This window comes from Cryptomeria japonica, chromosome 1, assembly GCF_030272615.1.
Source record: "Cryptomeria japonica chromosome 1, Sugi_1.0, whole genome shotgun sequence".
NCBI lineage: Eukaryota > Viridiplantae > Streptophyta > Pinopsida > Cupressales > Cupressaceae > Cryptomeria > Cryptomeria japonica.
This window is the reverse complement of record NC_081405.1, coordinates 456,228,922-456,255,551: the sequence shown is the minus strand read 5'-3', so window position 1 is coordinate 456,255,551 and position 26,630 is coordinate 456,228,922.

Below are 26,630 nucleotides of genomic sequence, written 5' to 3'. Positions count from 1 at the left end.
AGGTTCTCCCACTGCTCTCTAGGTCTGAGATGGGAGGAGAAAACTTTAGTTAGTTGAGAGACCATCATAATAGCTTCTACATTATCCTCATCATTGAGAAAGGAGACATTAAGTTTGAAGCCATTTTCCCTTTTATATCTAATCATAGAGGAGGAGTCAAGGTCTAGATCAATAGTGACAGAAATAGGAGAATGATCTGAGATGCTAGCAGGGGATACACAAATGGGGACTTACCCCCTCTGAGGGAGGAAGGAAAAGAAAGAAGCATCTACATAACATCTATCCAGTCTACAATACAATCTTTGTTTATCACTTTGGTTGTTGCACCATGTGAACTAGATACCACAAAAGGAGCCCTTTCTCTTCTACATGGGATCAATCATATTATATCTTCTTTTGAACTTGGCCTAAAAAAATTGTTCATTACCCTTCCAACAATGTTTATTACCACCATTTTTGTGTTCACCATGTTCAATCATATTAAAATCTCCCACAAAATTCCAATGTGCATTCTGCAATTTGGTTGTTAACCAGTCCCAAAGTCTAGCTCTATCCCTGTAATCATTAGCAGCATAAATGTTTCAAGTACCAAAAACACAATCCTTCTCCTTAAAGGTAACCCACAAGGCTCTTTGACAGGGATAAAAACCATTGGCAGTGATCTTATCTGCCCACTTGGGGCCAACCATAATGGCAGTACCACCTTTAGCCCTTTCATGATTGGAATGGAACAATATGGCCTGATCCCACAGAAATCTCAACATAGTATAAGCCTGAAACCCCACCACTTTGATCTCTTGAAGGTATATAATGTCTTTTTCCTTGATGCTATTACACCATTTTCTGACCACATATTTTCTATCAGACATCTCCAGGCCCCTAACATTCCAGCTATGTATGTGCATCATCATAAAAACTTATTTGGAGGAGGGTTTTTGGTTCTTGCACAGTCTATTGAAGCACTCGGGCACCTCATTACCTTTTTTACTATTATCATCGGAGAGAGATTGTCTATCAAATGTCTTTCTTTTCTTTCTCATTTTTTTACTAACCACTTCTATGAATTGCTTAGCATTACTACTAACTAGGCCATCTGAGCCAAAGGGCACAATCTACTTATCTGAGGATCCTTCCACCACAGAGTTCATGATACCAGGTAAGGAGTTACTCAGCCTCAACTCGGATGGGACTAAAGTGGCATTTCTTAAAAGATCAGCCTTCTCCTTAATACTTGCAAGAGAAATCTATTGGGCATTCAATCTGGGTTGGTGGGAGGAATTCAAAACCCTTCCTTGATCAAAGAAAAGAGGATTAGTTTGTACTGATTGACACTCACCAGGGATATTGGGGGGATCATTTATGAGAGGGGCTTGAACAACCTCATATTCATCCTCGAACAGAGTATTAGAAAAACTAACAAATTTATTTCTACTATTATCACCAATAGGGCACTCTAGGCCAGACTTAACCTTCTCTTTGCCCATGTCGGATGGAGTATCCATTGGTAAAGAGACACCCTCTTTCAAGGAGGAAACAACTTTTGGGATTATTCTATTGTCACTTCTCAGATTATTTTTATCATTAATATTAAAATTAGCATTATGAGGTTTCTTCATAGAAGGGAAGTCCTTTCTCAAATGTCCATTATTTTACAGAAAAATTATGCCCCCAAGTTACCCAACAAAGACACTTCCCAAGCAAAGATTTATCCTTCAAATTCCAGAGAGATGATGTCGGGAAACACTACCTCGAGGTCAAGAGAAACAAGGGCCCGAGCATTCAAATGAGGGAGGGTAGTTCTCAAGCCCTCGACTTGTGCAGGACGGAGCCCAGTGGCTTCAAAATCTAAGAGATGAAAGGCCAAAATTCAGGCTGGAGATTCTCAATTTCGACCCAATTAGGGGAGAAGCGAGCAATAACCTACTCTACATTTCCTTTGGGGGACCAAGGAAAATCCCTAAATAGAGAATGCCTGACATCCCAAAAATTCTTCTTCAAACCTTATCTTACAAGTTATGAGATTTTAAAAAATTACAAATTAACCCTTCTGAATCATTCTGCAGAAATTAACATGAATGCCTAATTTTTTACCCCACACATTAGAAATCCAATCATCAAAAAACTTCCTCGAAGGCAACGATTCTCTATCCATGCATACAAAGAAAACTGCAATATTTCTTAAACGAGACTACTCGACCCTAATAACCTTAACCATATCCTCATTAGGTGACAGGGAGAGGGTCTTCAACTCGAGAGGACAAGACTTACCATTTCCTCCTCCGGGGTCGTTGACCACTCTATCATCCCCATGTTCAAGTCTATCTCCATCAATTGTGGTCCCTCTCAAGGCGGTCTCAGTGTCCATGTGCTCAGGCCTACAGAAAGATCCATTAAAACATGCAAAAGGCAAACAAATTGTGGTTGAATGCTCTGAAACCACTACTTTGTAAGAAAGCTTCTCATGCTTTTCCTTCTATGAAATGGCAGCCTCATCTCCCAAACCCCCCTCATTATTAATGATGGCTTCCTCATCATTCCTTTGACTAGGATCTTCATTACTCAGACTACCCATCGATCTTGCATGAACAACCTCAATGAAAGGGCACGAACAAGACCTAAGTTCAGGGGCAATTTGGCAAGAAAGAAAACAAACATGTCGAAGGAGAGAAAATTAAAGAAAAGAAAAAAAAGAGAACAACAAAGGCATACACGAGGCAAAATCAATCAAATCCTTCAAAAGCAAAAGCAACACGGGGAAGAAAACACATTTCGCATGACAGGACACCAAGTTGACCTCACGAATGAGCACCAACAAACTAGTTCGAAATCCGAGGAGGGTGATAGGGCATCCTTCCTGGATCCATACAAGTTGCAGAGCGCTCTTCCAATTTCATTGACCTAAATCATGGGTTTTTAAAAAAAACCATTCAATCTATATAATTATAAAAATTAACATATTTAATCCAATTATACATGATCTTGTAGGTCTTCAAACAAAGGGAAAATTTGCATGTCCAGTTTGTGGTTCAAAGATGAAATCTCGTCATTCAACAAGTTTAGGAAAGTGGGTGTTTGATGAGTATAGGCACTTCCTCCACAAAAATCATAAGTATCGAACTACTGAAAAACATCTTTTCAATGGGAAAGCAAAGACTACATCAAAACCATGAAGAATGACACCTCGCCTATGGAAGTTGGAATATAATAGAATTAATCGTCAAGGTAATGCCATTCAATCTAATTGTTTATCTATCATATATGATATGTTTGGAATTTATATTTTTATATTGTGTTTTGTTTACTCACGCTGTAATTCACGATGATTGTCGTTGTTAACTTTTTAAACTTATATACTTCATGAAGGTCATCAAGGCATTAATTACCACCTTCCAAAGGGACTAAAAAGTTGTCCCAAACAATTTAGTAGGTTGGCCTACTATGAGAAGCTACAAATTGTGCATTTGTTTGATACTATGCATTTTGAAAACAATATAGCAAAGATGTTATGGAAAATATTGGATGGAAGACGTGACAAAGAAAAAATTGTCAAAATTTATAGTGACATTCAGGAATCCAATCATGCAATGAAAAATGCCATTCAATTAAATAGCGATGGAGACCGAATTAATATAAGTTCCCTTCCTTGGTTATTAATGGAGCAGAAAAGCAATGCTATAAAAGAGGTCATACGAAAAAAATTATTTTCCCACAGAATTTGCTACAAACATAAACAATCTCATAACAAAGAAAAGTGAATTTGGGCCAGGGATGAAAATGCATGATTGTCATACCTTCATTAAGGTAATTGTTCTTGTATATTTTCTATATATTTGTATATTGCATGCACTTTTCATTGAATTGTGTTTAGTACTAGTTTTGGAAAAATAATGAAAGGATCATTTTATAATTGTTGCAGTACGTTCTACCTCTATCTCTCCTAGACCACTTTGATAATAATGTCAAGCAAGTTATATATGATCTTGGAAAATACATGAGGTAAGTAGTGTTATTTGTTCAATTTGTTGTATAGGTATTATATTTGCCAGTTATTTTACTTGTTATGTAATATATTGTATATTATTTTCTTAATTCTCGTTAATATATTTGCATCTCAAATCACTTGTAGATGGTTGTCATCTAAAGAAATCCATAAAGAAGATATAAAATATTGGAAGACAAAAATTTATCATCTAATGTGTGAAATGCAAAAGTGTCTACCTTCAACATTTTTCAATGCACAAGAACACTACCTCATACACCAAGTTGAGGAGATTGAATTGTGTGGACCTATACACACAAGGTCAATGTGGATGGTTGAGAGGCACTTGAAATTTTTTAAGGCTTTGGTTCAATAAAGAGAACATCCTGAGGGTTCTATGGTGGAGGGATATATGGTATACCAGACTATGGTGTACATTACTAAATATCTTCCTAAGTTTGCGGCAAAGATCCATGTAGATCACATTTGGGATCCCAACTCCATTAACAAATTCAAAGGGGAGTACCTGATGGGGAAAGGTAGATTGAGGAAAGTGAGAAGTAATTATTAGATGTTCATGGACATTAATCTGAATAGATTTTATATTTGGTTGTTATATATATTGTAGTTAATTAATTCTTAATCTTCAATATACATCAATTGTAAATTTCTAGTTATTTTTTCTACAATTGCTCGAGAGTGGGATACACTACATTTGTATGTCACAGACAACCTTGATTGGATGACGATATGGATTGAACGATGTCAACAATCTAGTCACGCATTAACATGTGAAGGTGTGGCTTCATTGGTTAAACAAGCTCATCGTAATGGAGATTCCAATGTTACACCAAGGGAAATTGATTTGTCGTATGGTTTAAAAGATAAACAAGTACTCATAAATATATTAATCACCCATATTATTATTATTTTTCAATTGTAATGATGTATATATATATATATATATATATATATATATATATATATATTAATCACCCATATTATATATATGTTTTTTTTTGTATACATACGATCAAGAATAAATATGTTTATCAACTAGCGATGCAATATTTTTTACATGTTTGGCATATTGCAGGTGAAACACCACAAGGCTATGTGGTGCAATGGTCATAAATTTCGCACCAAAAATTTGGATGACACGAAGAAAACTTATGATTCTGGGATAACTGCAGTATTTCAGGTGACTAATGTTTCATCTAGAAGTGACATACATCCTCAAGTCTCAGAAAATCAATACTATGGGATTTTGGATGATATACTTGAGTGTGACTTTGGGTCCTTCAAATTAGTTCTTTTCGTCGTCCAATGGCACGGGCTACGATTGAATGAAAATGATCCTAACAGAACTGTTATTGAACATGATAATGGAATTGCAATGGTCAATACAAGGTCGTTTGAGCGAGCTGAAAATGAGCCCTATTTCCAAGCCAATGTGACCAGTTATTTTACTCAGAGGTTCCACATAAATCGGGTTGGTCATTTGTTGTTAGACATGATCCTCATTTGTTGTTAGACATGATCCTAGAGGAAGGTGGGTAAATTATAATGTCATGGAAGAAGAAGATACAGAAGAACTAGAAGATGATGTACATGATGATCAGGATCAACAGTTAGTTGATGATGTGCCCGACGAAGATGTCGAAGAAGAGGAACAAGATCACGATGATGTAGGAGTTAATTTTCATGAAGAAGATGGTGATGATGATATCGATGATGATGATGATGATGAAGATGATGATGATGATGATGATGATGATGATGATGATGATGATGATGATGATGATGATGATGATGATGATGACGACGATGACAATGACGATGACGATGACGATGATGATGACGATGAAGATGAAGATGATGATGAATATGAAGATGAAGATGATGATGATGACGATGATGACGATGATGATGACGATGACGATGACGATGACGATGACGATGATGATGATGACGATGACGATGACGATGATGACGATGATGATGATGACGATGATGACGAAGATGAAGATGATGATGATGATGACGATGATGATGACAATGATGACGATGATGATGATGATGACGATGATGACGACGATGATGACGATGATGACGATGATGATGAGGATGATGATGAGGACGACGACAACGATGATGATGATGATGATGATGATGATGATGATGATGATGATGATGACGATGACGATGACGATGACGATGACGATGACGATGACGATGACGATGACGATGACGATGACGATGACGATGACGATGACGATGATGATGATGATGATGATGATGATGATGATGATGATGATGATGATGATGATGATGATGATGATGATGATGATGATGATGATGACCAATTATCCTGACAATGTCTATTCTAGATCGGAAGATATAGACAAAGAGTTGGATGAAGAAGAAGATCAATGACATGATTTAAATGTATGATGTATGCGATTAGTATACTAACTATTTGATATTGATTTCTTGATTTTTTTGGTGAAATCTAAATGTTGTGACTATGTGGGAGGACTTGTACTTTGTGATTATGTTTACATGTATCTTTACATGTCAAGTTATTTATACTTTTACCTTACAAATATTTGCATCATGTTGTGTTCCCTGCTGAGATATTTATGGAAAATTTAATGGATGAATAATTTTAATGGTTTGTTATGCAATAACACAATGATTCCTATTATGATGTATGATGCACCTGATACTATTTTGTATCTATGCTCTTAATCTATTTTGAGGAGATGATGTTTTCCAATCTTGACATTTTAACAAGTCTATGATATTTGCATGAGCTATTGTAGATAATACCTTAGGGAATGTGTGTTGCATTAAAGGATGCCATTGAATTTATTGCAGTATTCAAGACAGAATTTAATTCATTTAGAAAGAAATGAAAACATAATTTATTGCAGTATTCAAGATGCCCACAGACTTCAAGAAAGTATGATCAGTGCCTGTTCTAAGGGAAAACAAAGTCAAATCACAATCCTAGTGACAAATAGAGTAACATTATGAACATTAAAATCCAATACTAAACAATTAAGACTTTCTTAAAATGTTTAGATTGAGAATGCATTCACAACCTCATCACACTCTCTCAGAATTTGTTGCAATATTCAAGATAGAATTTCATTCATTTAGCTTGAAATGAAACCCATCCAAAAATACACATCCCCCTTGGAGAAGACAAATTACATATGTCATTAACACAACAATTCATACAACATAGCACAAAAGATGTGAGCCATAAATGAATGTTCTCTTTATTGTTTTTCAATATAAAATTGATACATTTTATGAAAATATTACAGTGAGTCATCAAAACTGCTAGAAGACTCTTTGTTGTTATATTAAGGTTTCTCTAATGCATACAAATCAAGAGTCTGGAATCCTTCTTCTTGGGCCTAAATTCCCTTTTATAACACAAGGGAGAAAAACAAGTCTCAGGCCGAAGAAGACACATGCCAAAATCTAATTGCATTACAAAAAAGAGCTAAAGCCTAATACCTTGACCTCTGTGTGCAACCTGCACTGAATGATGGTGGCCGAAAAGGCATCATCCTGGAAGCTCGAGTTGTGGGTCTACAAAAGATGTTCTCACAACTGTACTTCATATCATGCTTATGTCAAGATCAAAAAATGCAATTTGGCATGCGGTGGCAGGTGCCTTGGAGACTGCTCCTTGTCGGCCGAGTGTTCTAATCATTTTCCCAAAATGAACATCCTACACAAAAATTTTAGGAATAGCAAAAATGGAAATACTATGACTAGTCCTCCTCTTCAAGCTTCTCTTCTTCCAAGGAGCAGTACTTTTTATGTAGCGCCTCAATCTCATCAGCTGGCCAAGAAAAACCCTTCAGGCTATGCAATTTATTCATAGCTTCCTTTGTTTTGTGGGCAGGCACAACTGCTGCTCCTAGGGAAAAGCTATGATACATTTTCTCTACTTCCAAAATTTTATCAACAATATTAAGAAATGTATCTCCTTGGTTTGGATCACCTTCTAAGGATGTCAAGACGACATTTATTGCTTCTTGGAAACCTTATTTCCTTTCTTCTAAGCTCTTAATTTGTCCGTCATTTATCAAAATTGTAGGGACATGCCACTTTTTGAGTCCCTGGAAAGAATCAATCATTCCCATCAACACTTTCCTTTCCTCCTCTATGTTGGGTAACTCTTTATTCAATAAATTATAATTTTTCCAAGTTACCCATACAATCTAAGGTGGTTGAGCCACATTTTTCATTGCTAACATAACCTCCTTCGAGGTTTCACCCTTTGGTAGCCACGTAGCTCTGATTGGTTGAAATAATGCAATGAATTCATCAAGCTGATTCAGGAGCTTGGATGTCAAAGAATATGAAGTGTGGACTTCATCCAATTTATCAATGATTTTATTTGAAATTCTCAAAATTAAATCTTTCCTAATTTTAAAATAATTGCTTACAACTTCATCTTTTACCCTTTATATTTCTTGGTTTATCTTCTCAAGCTCCTCGGGTCTAATTCCTCTAGAAGAATCAGCTTCCATCTTCTTTATTTGCTCTTTCAAGGCAATGTTCTCAACAAATAATTCATTATACTTGGTATTCAAAACAACATGCATATCCTTTAGCTTTATATGCTTTTTCTCTAAATCCTCTACTGCCAGCTGAGAAAATTGGGTTGCATGCTTGGAAATTGCTATAGCCTCTGAAGTAGTAGTGTCCTGTAAGGTCCTTACAATAGCAGCCTCTATTTTGTGTTGCACCCCTTGCAAAACTATGGGATTTTTAGTGTTAGGGGCCTTTGACCATAAAGAAAAAGCTTTTGAACTTATATTTACACCAGAGCCATGATCTCCAAACTCTCTAGCAAAATTGGGGTCCTTCTGCCGCATGATCTGATCTAACAAGAAAATAAACTCAAAATTCCACCCCGCGACAAGGAGCACTCTTCTTTTCACTACCATTTCTCCAGTCTCTTGAGGAGTGCAATAAAATTTGTTCCTATCAAAATTGTTGATTTCTTCATTAGACATGTTCTTCAATTTCTCCCTTAGCCAAAATGATCTAATCTCAAGGGTATTAACAAAATTGCCATCCGCCATAAAGTTATTTGAAGCAATAATCCTCTCATCATCTTCTTCTTCTACATGGATTGTGCTTGGGATGAGAGCCCTATCTAGATCATTGAAAACTTTGGCATTTGCATCTTGGAATGTTTCCCTTGGAGGAGAAGGTGGCAGCACCAAAGTATTAAAATCCTCCTGGATATATGCAAAGTCGGATATTTTAGCCTTTCCTCTTTCAATCTTCCTAACCTGATCTATTGTTACCCCCTCATCCTTTTGTGCACCCCCTTTGGAGGACTCTGCAGGTGCTTCCTCAGTCTGAGCCTTGGGAGCTGGATCAATTGGTTTTCCTTTGTATTCCACTCCCTTTTCCTTGGCCTCTCTTCTCTGAAACTTCTCCTTTATTATATCATCTACCTTTCTTAACATGAAAGACATTCTAGCAAAATCATCCATGAAGTGTCGAAAGGAACCTACAAAATTGGGATCCTCTTGTTTCCTTTCCCTTTCAAATTTAGTCACGAGGTCCCACTTCTTCCTCCTTTGATCTACCTCATGTGGATGAGCATTCCTAATCAGATATTCTCTTTCTATAAAAGAATGAAATACCCCTTTTCCTTCAATTTATTTACTCTAATGTCATTTATATAGTCTTCGGGGTCAAAATGTTTGGCTTGGGAAACCCTCAGCCTGCAATTCTTCACCAAAAAATCTTGTACCTTTTGCAAGGTCTCACAACCTACAATGAATTCATTAAAAAATATTTTCCTGGGGAGAAATTTTTCCTTTCTATCAGATTTGATTTTCTCCCTCTCCATCCACATCATTTGCCAAATGAATTTGAGGAATGCTAACCTTGGAGAGACAACAATAGGCAATACATAGGGTCCCTACTCACATCCATAAATTCTTATTATTGTACAATTACCATAAAAGAAGAAATCCCCAAAATTATGGGTGAATGCACCCTCGATGTAGACATGTCCATCAGTTCTGCAACTCTTTATTCTCAATATTTTGATTATCTATTTAGGAAGCCTTGGTAGTACTACGCGTAGTCTTGTGAAAATGTTCATCACAAAATGGTCGAAGAATACACAAAAAACACCAAACTTAGATCCCTTGTCCCAAACATGGGTCCATCTTTGCACCGGCCAAGGGAGACCTGTGTACGGATCATTTGTCTTTATTCTCAACTCTAGGCCCCAATATGCTCTGTTTTGATAAAGAATTAAGTGGCACACCAAAGAATAGTGGAAGAATTCCAATTTTTTATCCTTATTTTCAGCTCTCACCAATCCCTCATGAATCCTCTCATGAATAGCACTTGCAAAATCATACAATTCATTTATTGAGGGGTATTGAATGTTGATGGACATCACCATAAAATCAATGGGCAATTTGGTGACCCCGCAATCAACTCCAAGGACCTACCCTAGTGCATAATAGGTTTTAACAAAATAGGACTCAAAATAGTCAAACCTGAAGGGCTCCCTTTTAGATGGCAGGACATAATTCCATGAATATTTGTAAAGTTTCCTCATGAAATGAGGAACAATATCCTTCCTATACCTATCCTTTTTGTTCTTATAGTTTCTCTTCAAAATATCCTTGTTTATAATTGTAAGGGCAGTCTTATCTAAATCAAAACATTGAATGATAGACCTGGAAGAGATGTCTAGTAGGACATATCCTTCAATAGTCCTAACCATCCAGCTTGGAACATCATATGCCTTTACCAACTCCCTTATGAGCATAGGCTCTACAATAACATTGGTAACTACCAATTTGCCAAGGTTCAGTGTCCAGGGGTTGCACACTGGGATGGAATTGTCTCTGTTGCCATAGAATGAATGAAAAATGTCCCAGCCCCTTTCCTTGGTGAAGGCATCCCTACACCCTACCTCTTTGTCATTGAAGACATTCCTAAGATGATACTACATTGTGGATCCCTCAAATAATTCCAATAGGCCTTGGGATAGGCTCCTAGTCTGTCTGGTTGCCCTCCCTGTGATTTCTTCCAATCTTTGTTCAACCTCTTGTTGTAAATCTTCAGGGGTCATGGTAGGAGCAAGAGGAGTAGTAGGTTGCGATGGTGGATACTCCACTTGAGCTAATGACTCCCCTTTGGATGGCTTTCTAGAGCGCTTTGCAGGCTTGGGGGTCTTTTCTTTTGTTTGAGCAGCCTCTTTGGCTAGCTCCTGAGAGTTTTCTCCTTGTGCAATTAGCTTTTGAGGAATTGGGGCTTCCTCAATAGATGGATTAACTGGAACAGGAGCATCATGCAGGGGATGGGGTTTCAGTAGAGGTGGCTTCAATTGAAGCCTTCTTGGTGCTCTTCCTCTTCTTTGGAGTGGGATTCCTTGTTTCCTTCTTGGTGCTCTTCATCTTCTTTAGAGTTGGCTTCCTTGTTTTAGGAGCAGGAGAGGGCTCATCTGAAGATTCACTATCAAAAATGATAGTGACATTCTTTTGGATGGTTTTTCTTTCTCTCTTTGTGGCCTTCTCTTTCAGAGGGGAGCTAGCTTCAGCCTCTTCTGATACTTGCGGGGTGGTTTTAGGGCTTGGTTGCACAGAAGGGGCACCTACAATTTCTTGCATGAGGGGAACCATATCTAGATGTGTAGCCTCAATGATGGGAATTGAGGAGCTTGCCTCAACTACATGGGATTTCTTGGCAACAGGGGTAGCAGATTGCTCAACAAGGGATACCATCTTAAACATTTGGACTGATTAAAAACTTGGAAAGCAAATGCAAGAGTAAAATCTACCAACTTCTAGGGCACACATGCAAGTAACTCAAGATATTACTGTAACAGTCTGATAATACACAAAAGTGGGAAAAAACACTTATTGGTTTTCTCTTCAACTGAAAATGCTGGGAAGCACGTTGGAATGCTGAAATTCGCCTTTTTCTCACTCTATGCTGCTCTGAAATCTTTGGATGCAAGGTAAGAAATAATATCACTGAATTTTCAATTTAGTGCGACACCATTAATTCATTAGTGTTGGACAGAGGTAATCATTGGTGCCATCTTTGAATTTCATTTGTTGATCTAGCAATTGAGAATTAGGCTTGCTCGTTGGCCTTCCCTGAATAATGACGTGGCATTCTCTTAAAGTTCCTTATGTCAAATTAGCCATCTTAACTTTCCTGCGAGATAAGCATCTGTTGTAATTTTCCTTTGTTTTACTTATCCCGTGGTGTCACTAGCCAGTCCTTCTATCTTCACGGGATAAGCTTCTATTTGCTTTCTTTGGAGATCTTGTCCCATGTTGATCTTAACCCTTCCTTTCTCCTTTCGCCTGCAAGCCCCTTTCTTTGTGTTTTTATTATCCATGGGATAATCTTTTGAACTATCCTATTCTTATCCTGGAGCATCTTTCTTATCCTCGTAGGGATGCGCGTGTTAGTCCCAACTAGTACTAAGAGGGGAGGGGTGAATCAACACTTTACTTGTTTTATAGAATTAAAACCTTTTTACTCAAGTCTGCACTAACTTAATATTCATCAATACAAACAGTTATTGCAGGAGAACATGCATGCATGAAAAGATACACAATAACAACAAGATTTATCTCATGGAAACCCAAATGGGAGAAAACCACGGTGTAAGTAGAAACTCACAAAATTTGCATTCTTCTAGAGTATACCAGGTGAGGAGCCATCCCTGTTAGGAGATTACAAAGACACTGTTAGGTGCCACCTGGTTAAGGGATTTTCTTTAAGGCATGTTAGTGCCTTTATCCTATTAGAGGTAGCCTTGTTAAAAGGCTTAGGATCATCAATTAAGATGTCACCCGATTAAGGGATTTTATAAAGGGACCTGTTAAAGTCCACCCGATTAAGGGATTTTGAGTTGCAATGGTCAGAAAGTAACAGGAAGTTGATCTGCTGGAATAGCTACTGATACCTTGATCAGATCACAATGAAACTTGTACTTTGTCTGCACTGATTGTGTCTGCTCTACACTACACTGGATCTCTGCTCATACCCTCGGCACTGCACTATGTTGGTCCTCTGCTCATAACCTTGGCTCTACACTTTGCTGGTCTACTTCATACACACTTTGTTCTGCTAAATTACTTAGCACTTCCTCACTCTTCACTCTGCACTTTGGTTCGCCTCTCATAGGATTTGCACTTTGCAAAAATTTTGATCAAAATATTTTGCATGAACTCAAAACACTTTATACTCCCTCTGTCATCACCTTCAGGTGTTTTCTTAATTAATGCAATCACAAATCTTGGTACATTTCAAATTCAAATCTTTCCTCTCTTTCTCTGCGCACCCTGCAATAATTCCACTAACTACTCATCCAAATCTATCACCGCATCCCCCAAAAATATTGACTTCTGGGTTGAGTCAGTCTTTTAAATGTGAACCAAAAAATCCGCAAGAAATCATGGCTTAACTGCAAGATGACTGAGGTTGACTTCACCAACCTTTAGTTTTGCATTATCACAAACTAACCAACTCACCTTTTGCCATCACAACTTTGTAACAGATCACCGCTCCTAGATTTATGGTGACCACCTATCTTCCTTTTGCTTCACCGACCTACCAGTATACCAGTGCGCTCTTCACTACCGATTCATCCTTTGCTACCGGTTTGTAGTATTTTCATCAAGCCTCTTTTCCTATTTGCCAATGAGGTTTCGGTTTGCATAAGACCTCAAGCCTTCTTGCCTAAGTCACCTTTTGTGACTACATCATCATCAGAATAGCCAACTTGAAGATTTGACCTTAACACCGATCTTCTTGATTGACAAACCAGTTGGCTTAGTTTGTCTTCCCTTGAACTGATTGAACCTTGATCATCTATCTCTGATACTGCTTCCATTTTGTTTGCAAGCCATCACCTTTGCTACTGAGATACACCACTCCACCGATACCTCTCCACTAGTCAATGTTAGTCATTAATGACAAATCTCAGCTAATATATTGGTTCACTGGATTAACCGGTTATGTCAATATCAGTAATTCCAACAATCTCCACCTTTGGCATTGATGGCAACACTTCAAAATCTGTCTTATCAGTCGCTCTTGCATGTACTTACTTCATTTCTTTCTTTATTTCTGTACCGGTCATTACTTCTGCTCTAAGTAATGAGTATCTCCCCCTAACACTAGCAATAATTTGTTCTCATCAAACCACTCTAACCACTTCTAGCAACCCTCTCCTTCAACAATACTCAAACACTATAATAATCTCCACCTTTGAGAGCAATGCCAAAGATGTATTTCAATACACTGACAAGACTGCTCCCCCTAACCGGAGTAGTCCACACTTATCAATCTAGTCTTAGAAATTCTTCATAAAGAAGGCATACTAAATTGATGTAGAGCCCTACTTCACTTACTTTAATGCAGGTAGGGGTATCACCCCTAGCTTACCTCTAAGGTATTCAAAGGTGTCCTTTTGTAGTGGCTTGGTGAAGATATCAGCTACCTATTCTTTTGTTGGTATATACTCCAACCTCACTTCCTTGTCTTGAACTTGTTCCCTGAGGTAGTGGTATTTGAAAGCTATATGCTTTGTTTTGGAATGCATCACCGGATTCTTAGATATGTTGATAGCACTGGTGTTGTCACAGTGAATCACCACAAGTTCAATCACCTTTTCTTGGATACCTTCCAATATCTGCTTGGTCCATACTACTTATGTAGAGTTGATTGCAGCAACCACATACTCTGCATCAGCTGTGGATTGAGAGATGCAATTTTTTTTCTTGCTTGTCCATGAGACAATCCTGTCTCCAAGAAAGAATGCACCTCCACTAGTGCTCTTTTTATCGTCAATGTTCCCTGCCCAATCTGCATTGATGAAGACACTTAAGTTGAAATCTCCCTTATGTGGATACAAGAGACCATACTCATCAGTCCCCTTGAGGTATCTAAATATTCTCTAAACTGCCACCATATGAGTCTCTTTTGGATTTGCAGCAAATCTAGCAATCAAGCCAACTACTTCTGCTATATCTGGTCTACTTTGTACTGCATACTGCAACTTACCAATCATGGATCGGTAAAGTGTCTCATTCACTTCATTAGCCTCATCATTTATGGAGAGCTTGCAACCTGTAACCATTGGAGTTCCAACGGGTTTGGAATCTTCCATTCCAAAAGTCTTCAATATTTCCCCTATGTACTTGGTCTGGCTAATGAATATACCATTCTTTAGCTGAGATACTTGCAGACCGATGAAGAATTTTATTCCACCAATCATGGACATTTAAAATTATCACTTCATTTCATCTGCAAAACCTTTGCTCATCTCATCATCTCCCCCAAAGATGATGTCATCTACAAAAATCTTTGCAATCAAATGTTTTTCTTTTTCTCTAGTTTTCAAATACAATTTGTTGTTGTCATTGGTTATTATGAACCCTATACTCATCAGATATGAGTGCAGCCTCTCATACCAAGCTCTTGGTGCTTGTTTTAGCCCATACAGAGCCTTCTTTAGTTCACACACCATATCATTTCCATCTTCTGAAGCAAACCCTTTTGGTTGCTCTATGTACACTTCTTCTAGAATTCCATTCAAGAATGTTGATTTGACATCCATTTGGTAAACTTTGAACCTCTTGTAAGAAGCATAAGCAAGCAGAATTTTCACCCCTTCCAATCTAGCCACTAGTGCAAAGGTCTCTCCATAATCCAAACCTACTTCCTGTGCATACTCTTTGTATACTGACCTTGCTTTGTTTTTTACTACTTGACCAGTTTCATCCATTTTGTTTCTAACCGCCCATTTGGTGCCTATCACATTTTTGTTCTTCGGTCTAGGCACAAGAGTCCAAGTTTCATTTTTCTCAATCTAATCCAGTTCCTCCTCCATGGATTTGATCCAGTATTCATCTTTTAGAGCCTCATTTGTTGTTTTGGGCTCAATTTTGGAGAGAAAACAGGTATTCTCTCTTTCTCTTCTTCTAGTCAAAACTCCAGCATCTTTGTCACCAACGATATTGTCAACAGAGTGATTGTTTATGATATACCTTGCTAGTACTGGTTAATTTCTTTTAGCTTCTTCTACCAGTTGTACAGGTTCTACTTCACATGCTTCCTCATTTACCACTACAATAGGATTCTCTTCAGCAGGTTCGACCGATACAGTGTACTCAAATCCTTGATAATCCTCTGGTTGACTCTTGCTATCCTGTTCATTTTTCTTAGAGAGCTCATCTACTCTAACATTGGCACTCTCCACAATCTTACCAGTCATTTTGTTCAAACACCGATGTGCTTTACTCTTTATGGAATGACCTAAGAAGGGTCCTTCATCACTCTTGGGATCAAACTTTCCAAAGTACTCATCCCTCTTGACATAGCACCTGCTTCCAAATACTTTGAAATAGCTCACATTGGGTGAGTATCCACACCATAATTCATAGGGAGTCTTATTTGTCCCCTTCTTCACCTGTATCATGTTCAAGGTATACACAACAGTACTTATTGCTTCTCTCCAGAAGACATGTGGAATATCCTTTTGTATCGTTAGAGTCCTCGCACAATCAATCAAAGTTTTGTTTCTTCTTTCAGCAACCCCATTCTACTAAGGTGTTCTAGGTGTAGACATATGTCTCATAATTCCTTGTTCTTCATAGTAATTTATGAACTCTTGAGAAGTGAACTCTCCTCCTCTGTCTGATCTCGGACATTTTAGATTCTTATCGGTTCCTCTCTCTACTCGAGCCTTGAAGACCTTAAACATGTGAAAGGCTTCATATTTTTCTTTCAAGAACACAAACCACATCATTCTTGAGAAATCATCTACAAATAGCATTAAGTACCGGTCCCAATAGAAACTCTTAGTTCTCATAGGACCACACAAATCTGTATGCACTAAGTCTAGCACATTCTTAGATGAATAAAATCTGTTGTTGAAGCTAGATCCGGTTAACTTTCCTAGTTGACATTCTTTACACATAGCATTCTCAGGTTTAATAATGTCAGACATACCTTTGACAAACTTCATTTTACCAACCTTTTCTATACTATCAAAATTTACATGACATAATCTTTTGTGCCACAGTCAACTATCTTCTACCTTTTCCACTAGGCAACTTCCTATAGTGGAGTCTAGGCAAAACATATTTCCTCTAGTTTGTTTATCGGTAGCAATCAAACTTTCTGATTTGTCATTTATTTTGCACATTCCTTCATTGAATTCTAACCGGTAACCCTTATTGTTAAGTTGTGCAACACTTAATAGACTATATTTTAGCCCTTCTACCCAATAAACATTTTCACAATTTGTTTTATCATTTAGGGCTATAGATCCCTTACCTTTTACTACACAAGGAGCATCATTGTCGAATCTCACAGTTCCTCCATTACAGTCCTCCATGCTGAGGAATTTGTTTCTGTCACCGGTCATGCGGTGAATGCAACCATTGTCAACCCAGTCTTCACACCAGTTTGAACTAGAGATCAGTGCCATATCACTTTCCTCTGCATTATCTTCCTTTACCACTACAAATGTTATTCCATCTCCATCAGATCCTTCTGATTCTTCATCGGTAACTCCTTCTGCAAGATAGAACTCCTTCTTGCTCTTGTCTTTGTAGCTTCTAAAATTATCCTTCCTATCATTGTTAGGACATCTGGATGCAATATGACCTATTCTATTGCAAGAGAAACACTTTCAGGGATGTTTACCTTTATACTTTCCTTTTCCTCTTGACAACCTTCTTGTTGTTACCTTGTCATTCGTCCCTCATAACAAGAGTAAGTCGCCTTGCAAAATTTTATTTGAGTCTTTATCTTGTTTAAAAATTCCTTGGTTCAATCCTTCATCCACTTATAAATCATCTCTTAATCTGTAGCATTAAGTTTCAATGGTCTATTTGAACCTCATGAACCCCTTGAACCATCTTGAAAAGAGTTCATAATGTTCATTTAGGTACTGCAGGTTCTAAGTAGTTTCTAAGATGTTTTCAGGATAACATTCACTCAAGTGTTTTGTAGCAGTTTTATTTCATGGTCCCGGATGATGTTTCATATCCTCTTTCTCCGAATTGTGAACCGTTTGAACCTAGTTCAAAAAGTTCAATGATGTTCAACATGTTCGATGAAGTTCAAAAGGCTAGCGACAATTAACAAAGTTAATATTTTCAAAGGAAATTTCCTTGGCACAGCGTACACTTTGAACTACCTGAACCCTCATGAAGTCAGTTCAAATTGTTTATGCATGTTCAAATCAAGTGGGTCCCATGGACTAAACGACATGATGGTGCATTTATTGCTAAGTGTGATGAAGATCTTACCATATCTTGGGTAACTTCAACTAGCCAATTTTTGAAGGCAAGTAATCATTTTTGAGAATTGGCAGTTACCCCGAAAGTGCCGCCATGCATTCAATACACACGCGTGATGTCAAATCCCAATGCTCGGCACATTTGAGTTGACGGCCAAAATTAATGCAGTAAATGAGCTTTTGTCACTTCATTCGCTATAAAGTATGAAGTGATTAATTTTTCAAACTTGTTCTTCATTACTGCAGAGTGTTTGATAGAAGGTTTGTCTGCTGGTAATCATTCGATTGGTTTTAACTATGAAGGTGAGTTTTGATTCCAATCTTCTCCAGTGATTTTTAGCTGTTTTTCTCTCTCGTAATAAAATTTGTTGGCAGAAATAAGGGTTGTTTTTTATGAATTATGAAGTCTACTCTACACCTTTTCGGAAATATTTTTAGTCTTGCTTGCACAGAACCCATTGTCACTGACATGGACCTGAAAGGAGAGAATTTGGAGGTCTTGAAGGAAAGGGTGTTTAAAGGAATTGACGGTTCGTTTGGTTTAAAAATTCTAAGTACTGGCCTCATAGAGGCGGCAACCTTTCCTCCTACTATTCCTTGCACATAATTAGTTAGGGAGTGCATTGTGAGATATGATCCTATTTCTGAAACTATCAAGAGATAATGGTGAAACCCTCCTCGCGATTAACAGGGAAGTCATTTCTTCTATTTTCAAATTGCCTGATTATAAGTTCTCAAAATTTTCCCCTGCCCAATCAGTCACTAAGTTCAATGCAGATAAAATTGGACACTGGAACAATATAGTGAAGTATTGGTTGAAAGTTCCTCAGAGGGGTGGCTCCAAGTTACCTAAATATCCTAGCAAAAATCACATGCTTCCCCACATCCACGATGTCATGTTATTGTTACACCGAGTTAGAGGTTCAGCTGAGGCCTACACCTTTGATGACTGGATTTATTATTATGTACAATTGGTGTTGGAAGGAAAGCAGTACCTTGATTGGGCAGAGCTTATTGCTAACTCCATGAGGGAATAGCTGCGCATGGCGAAGAAGTTCAACCAAAATTTCTTTATGTATTCCTATTTGATATATTGTTTGGCATGTGTCAAAGAAGTAATGGGAATTCCAAGGCAACTTGCTGAAGGTGATGTTTCTGTATACGACTTTTACCCCATGTTGCAAAAAGATAATACATTGCAATATTTTAGGAGAGTACATAATGCTTTCCTAGGAGACTGGTGTTATGAATTGAAGAACATGAAATCTAAAAGGATGTCTGAAGATGCCCAAGCCTTAGTGAAAAGATTTGGTAGTTTCTTTGTTCAGTTTCCTCATTTCTGTTATATAAGGGTAGGTGGTTTTGAAGAAGAGCCTTTCAGACTTCCTCATTTTTGTTCAGATTGTTTTGTCCTTGCTGAGATCTGTAGGCAGTTGTCTACCGTAATTAAGAAAGCTCAACCCAAAAATAAATGGGAGGATCATTTTCCTATTCAATTGGGCATTTTATTTTGTAGTTCAATGTCAGATGCGTTGAGCATAGGAGCTGACTTGAAGAATTTTAATTTTCCACTGTATCATGAAATGAAGGGTTTTGATAATAAAGGTTTCTCACAGAGTCTTGGTTTGATGCCGCACCTTCATATCCCACACTTAGAGGACTTTTGGGAAGATTGTTGTGATGAGCTTAAGTGTTCAAAAGGGAAAATATGTGAATGGTTCTGGAAAAAGTAGTTTCACTGTAGGTGAAACTTGATATAAGTGGGATCGAAGAGGATTATCTGGAGCTTTTTGAACCTAGATATCTAGACCAAACTGAACTCAAAATGTCTCGCATTAATTGCGATGTGGAAGAAGAGGATGATATACAGCTCAAAACAAAAAGAGTCTTGGAGAGAACCGCAAATTGGGTTAATAAGAAAAGAGCAATGAAATTAGGCATCAAGATTGATCCTACAAGAGATAATGTGGTTTCTCTACGTTCCCCAAAACATTTTTCTAACCCAACTTCTATGCCTATTCATGTAGGTAAAAATAAGAAGTCATCTCACACCAAGCACAAGCCTAATCCTGCTTTGAACTTTTCTACCCCTCGATATACAAGGTCACGGAGTGTTGCACAAAATAAAATGGACCAGGTCAAAGACATAGAGGTAAAAGACAAGATACTTGATACTCAGATTTTTGAGGTCGAGGACCTTGATAGTGACATTGTCAACACCATGGATTCCCATGCAATCACTGTAGCCATGACACCACCACCTAAAGTAACCGGAGGAACAGCTAATTCAAGTACAACTCTCAAATGGTTAACTACTTCAGTAAGCAAGAAACGGAGCTCAATCCCAGTGTCCATCCCAATTCAATACATGGTTGTCAAATACATGGAGAAAGGTCCCAAATAGAAGAAGTTCAAAACAACTACCAGATTGGATGCTAATGTAAAGACCGGGAGGTGGGTTGTTGAAATTGCTTCCTATAAGCCCAAGGATGAGAATAAGTAAATAAATGCAGAGGATTTTGAGGTCACCAAAGTGGATCTTATAAACATGAGCAGGGACTCTGATAACCACCTTTTCAATGTGATGGATAAGAAGATGCTCACCAGGTCAGAAAAAGACAGACAAGAGAAAAGAGAACTGGAACGCCATATCAAGATTCTAGCTCAATTCATTCATAGCATAGGCTGTTTTGGAGCACTTCCCATATCACATGCTTCAGAAAGTTTTGACCCTACTTAACCAGAGAACAAGAAATTGATGAATCAATTTCAGCGAGCCAAGAGCATCGTAGGGGCCGTAGAGAAATGGATTGAAGGAGTGATCAGAGATGGCAAAAAATATATTACAGACTCGAGGAAGCTATGCGATGAAATACAAAACCTCACTGTAGAGATTCAGAATCAGATTGTGCCATGTTCACCAAGATAGAAAAATATGGAGCCACAAAGTTTTTAGCAAAAAATTCAATTAAATTGGTAACTGATGAATGCCAGCTCTTCGTGTTGAAGAAAACTATAGCATGGCGGGTAATTACATTCAAGTCTGTGATTTTTTATGCCAGGACCTCTGTTTACGAACTTCAGGAACTTCACTCTAGCATTGTCAATGATAATAAAGTGGTTAACCCAAACCATGATTGGCAACTAGGACTTTGTGGGCTGAATACACAGGACGCGGTAAAGGCATTTAAGCTGTACATGGAGAAAGTTAAGGCCAAAGGAAACTTTTCTTCTGAAGATATAACACAGATCGCCCAAATTGAGTCCATGATGTTCATTGGTAATGATCAGTTACCTAAGCATGCCGAGAAAATGGTGAAACATAGATGGGAAAAGGAAGCCACAAAAGAAAAAATCAATGCTATGAAGAATCTGAGTTAGTCTATAATTTAGGAGCTTGCAACTGCCCACGATACCCAGAAAAGTGGAGGAGAGGATGACGATGGAGATGAGGCATAACATGATGCTTATGCTTTGTTTTTATCTTTATATGCTTTTCATAACCTTGCAATGACAACGGGACATTTGTCCCCTAAATACTCTGTTGGTTTTTTATAATTGTTTCAGAGGAGGTCAGATTTTCAGGGAGACCTCCTCTGTTCTTTAAGAAACTACTATAAATTAGATGAAGATAGATGGAGAAAGGGTTAGAACGGTAGACTTAGATTTTTAGAAATTTTGGTTTTGTCTGAAGGAAGTGATCAGTTTTTCAGAATCTAAAATTGGAAAGAGCTTATGCGTGTATTTTTATGTCTTTGTTGCATGAAATACACATATAAAGATCATATGCATTTCAAGGTGGAAAATCTTTGAGTTTTGAATCCGTGGAGTACATGTTTCTTTGCAAATATTAATCTAATCAAAATGTATCTGGTTATCTTTCTGATGGTGAATGTTGATATTAATCTGGGGCTTCTTTCTGTGTTGTTTAGAAAGATATTTAGTTGAAAAGAGACTTTGCTTCTCTTGTTTATTTTTTTTGCTGAAATTAGCATTATTGAACTTTGCTTTGATTACTTCTGATTTTTGTGGTGAAGCATCTTGTAGAAAGTTATTCTGAAATATTTACATATTACCTGGCCCCTCATCTAAGAATGAAGTAGGCAGCCTTACGTGATTTCAGGTTAAAAGCATATCGGTTTATTTAGTTAGATTATTCCTTGAATAGCTAATGGAGGGAGTTGTACCTATCTAAAATTCAGAGGGAAGTGATGTATGTCACACTTACCCAACTGTTTAGTTGAACTTTTCTCTTTCAAAAGGGGTAACAGAGATTAGAATCAATTCAATTAAAACAAAGACAAAAATATGTTCACTAACAGATTTTTGGCGACTCGGCTAGGAAGCGTCAACATTTAATAGATTAGTATGTTACATGTGTGTTAGAACTGAAACTCATAACCAACAGTATCAATAAGATTGCTTGGTTTTGGAAAGAGAATAAGAAATAGGTGAACGGTTGAGAAGAATTCCCATAACCCAAGAAAGTTGTTGTGGTTGAAAGAGTTGTTTAGAGACCCTAGAAGAAATAACACGGGATTCTCGTCCTTATACCAGATCACAAAGGAGAGAGGGAGTTGTTGATAATTGTTTTGAAGAACTGCAAGGGTTATCATTTTTTACAAATTTCAGTCCCAAGAGGAACACTAAAAGTAGACCTTCTTCTCCTAATAAAACTACTCCCAAAGTACCTCTCTCTTCTAGCCACTGGCAAGCATTAACGCTTTCTGGAATTCAAGCTCCTCCTCTTGTAACTATTTACCCTGTTTTCATCATGGCCCAACCACGGGGTGCCGCAGTCGAGCCTCTTGCTTTCGGTGCTCATAATTCTCTTCTGAAAGGGGCTAGGGATGTTTTACCTAAGTTCAATGGAGATGGGAAAATCTCAGTTGAAGAACATTTGAACTCCTTTAATGTAGCTATTGGGACACTGGCAGTGCCAACGAAGATGTGGTTGTTAGGCTTTTCGCTCAAACTCTTACCGACGGAGCAGCAGATTGGTTCAGTCATCTGCAGGTAGGATCTATAACTGATTAGCAAATAATGAAAACTGCTTTTGAGAAACGGTTCAAGAATGCTGATGATGAGCACTCACTTTTGGCTAAGCTCACACAAATGAAGAAGGAGATTCATGAGGTAATGAGAGATTATGTGGCTAGGTATAATAAGATTGTTCATAAAATTCCCCAAGCTAAAAGACCAACTGCTGATAACCAACAATGTTTCTTTATCAACCCTATGCCTTCTGATGTTGGTTTCCATCTCAGAAGGAATAGGCTAGTTGATCTTGATACTGCACAAAACCAAGCTATAGAGCTTGAAGATGATTTAATAACAGCAGGCAAGTGGAGAAAAGACGTGCAAATTCCTCAAGGTCAATCTCAAGCTTCCACTTCTTCGACTGATCTAGTTGTCCAAAGATTAGTCAATGATATGATTGCCTTGAAAAGGCAAATTCTGAAAACTGGGGGTTCTTACCCACAGCCATATCAAGATATAAGTAGAAAACAACCAAACATGTATAATTATGGGCAATTTGCAACTTCCCGCTGCCCCGCAAAGATTGCAAATAGAGGTTCCTCCTGATAAAGGTGTTATGTGCTCTTTTTACTGTACCTCAGATCATGATGGGAATTCTTGTCCTGATATGATAAGGCATGTCCAAATGGGAAGCACAAAGGATGAACTCGGGGAATTCATTAGAGCAGAGAAGATTCAAGAAGTACCTGGTGACTCTAGATCATTTTACCTTGAATATGAATCAGATTTAGAAGAGGTGGTAATATTTTGGTAACTCTTGAAGACCCTGCATGTGCAATCCTTACAAGGAATCAACAAACCTCCCAACCTGGTCCTTTTGCGAACTTTACTAGAACTAATTTCAAGGGTAAGGGTCCCGCAAGTAACGATTCTTCCTTTCATGCAAAGACTCCTGAAGTTAAGATTTTACAAAGGAATATTGAAAGTAAAAATAATTCTCCTCCTTCTCCGTCCTTTGACATAATTGAATTTTGCAAAGCTTCAACTGTTCAACTTTCCACTGCTGAATATTTGAAACTGAACCTGAGGGAATTAGACAAGTTGGTCAAATATGTAAAAGGAGATCCTACCTCAGAGTCCTCAGTGCATAAGTGTGTGGTTGATAATGATTTGTTTGCTGCTGAAAAACCTACATCTGCTTCTTTCCCTCCCACTGATTTGATTAATCCTTGTGCCTTTCACAATGCTGAAGATAAGCTTGACACTGAAGTTCTAAAGCCCGAACCTTTTTATATCTCCCTTCTCCTGAATGGTCAGAAGCTTAGCAGTTGTATTATAGATTCAAGGGCGTCAGATAACATAATGCCATCATCTGTTGCTAGAGCTTTAGGTTTAACACTTACTAAGACATTTGGGAGATGTTACTCGATGGATGGGAAGCAGGTCCCTCTCATTGGGCAGGTAAAGGATGCTCAAGCAGTGCTTGCGGCATGTCCTAATAAAAGGGTAAAACTGACCATTTTGGTTGCTGACATTCCTGCAAGTTATGGGATGCTTTTAAGTAGGACTTTCTATAGATATCTTGGAGGTGAAATCAAGATGGACTAGTCAAAAGCTATCATTCCACTAGGAAAGTAAAAGATCAAACTTGAACCTAAACCGAAAAGTAAATATACAGTCTTTCCTTCTGATAATCCCAAAGTCTAGATTATGTTCCAAGAATGTGAATTTGGAAATTATCTCATTCTTGCACCTGATAAAAAAGAATTAGAATAAGCGGTTGATGAACAAGACGAATTGTGGCAAATGGAATTCGATGGAAGTTGTGCCAACTCTAGTTCAAGAGCAGGGGTAGTTCTGCTTTTGCCTAACGGTAATGTTTTTCCTTTTTCCTTTAAATTAGATTTCAAGAATACAAATAACACTGTAGAATATGAGGCATTACTTTTAGGGTTGAATGAAGCCAAATATAAGGGCATAAAATTGCTTAAGGTAAAAGGTGATGCTGAGCTGATTGTTAAATAGGTAAGAAATGTTTATTTTGTTAAGAATGATAGACTAAAACATTATAGAAATAGAGTTTGGGATGAGATAGAGTTTTTTGATGCTTTCTCAATTGAAGCTATACCAAGAGAGAAAAACACTAGGGCGGATTCATTGGGCGTTTCAGCTTCTCTCTTGTTATCACACCCAGACTTTAAGAATGATTCTTATAGGATTGAAATGATTTACAACCTTGTGTCCCTGACAATGTGAATCATTGGCAATTATTTGATACAAATGCTCAGATTAAAGATTTCATGGAGTGTACTCGTTCCTTTGTCCAATCATATTTTGAGGGTTCTAAAGATATGTGTAAAGAATTTTTCCCAGATCCTGGTATTGATTCTAATAAGAGTTTCATTCAACTTAAGGGAAACAAAATCCTGAAAGGTTTGGTGACTCTAGAGAGTTTTTTCACCCGTAATGATGTGTTCACTAGCAAGAAATTTCTTGATAATGATAGTAAGGTGGGTTGTGAAGAGATCAATCTTGGTGATGAATCTAACCCTAGAATGGTAACAATTGGCCAATGTTGTTCTTCTAAGGAGAAACGAATGCTCACTAAATTATTGATAGAATACATTGACGTGTTTTCTTGGTCTTATGATGATTTGAAGGAATTTAGGAATGGTCAGTTTCAACATCAAATTCCGTTGAAGCCTGGTGTCTCTCCTTTTAGACAAAAACTGAGAAATTTCAATCCCATGATGGCATAAGCAATTTTCAAGGAGGTAGATAAAATGCTCAAAGCCAGAATTATATATCCAATTCATCACTCCACTTGGGTGGCCAATATAGTACCTATAAGGAAGAAAAATGGGGAAATTCAGATTTGTGTAGATTTTCACAATCTGAACCAGGCAAGTCTTAGGATAACTATGCTTTACCCAATATGGACCATATTTTGCAGACATTAGCTGGATCAGAAATGATGTTAATGTTAGACAGTTTTTCTGGCTACAATCAAATTAGTGTTACAGAAAATGAACAGCACAAGACAACATTTATCACCCCTTGGGGAACGTTTGCTTATAATCCTATGCCTTTTGGTTTGATTAGTGCCGGAGCAACTTTTCAAAGGGCCATGGATTCTTCTTTTAGGGATTTCTGTGACAGAATTATTATTGTTTACCTAGATGACTTGACCATATTTTCTAAAGATAGGAAGAATCATCTCAAAGATCTGAGGACAGTTCTACAACATTATCGAGAGCATGGTATCTCCTTGAGTCCCAAAAAGTCAGTTTTTTGTGTAACTGAGGGCAAATTATTGGGGCACATCATTTT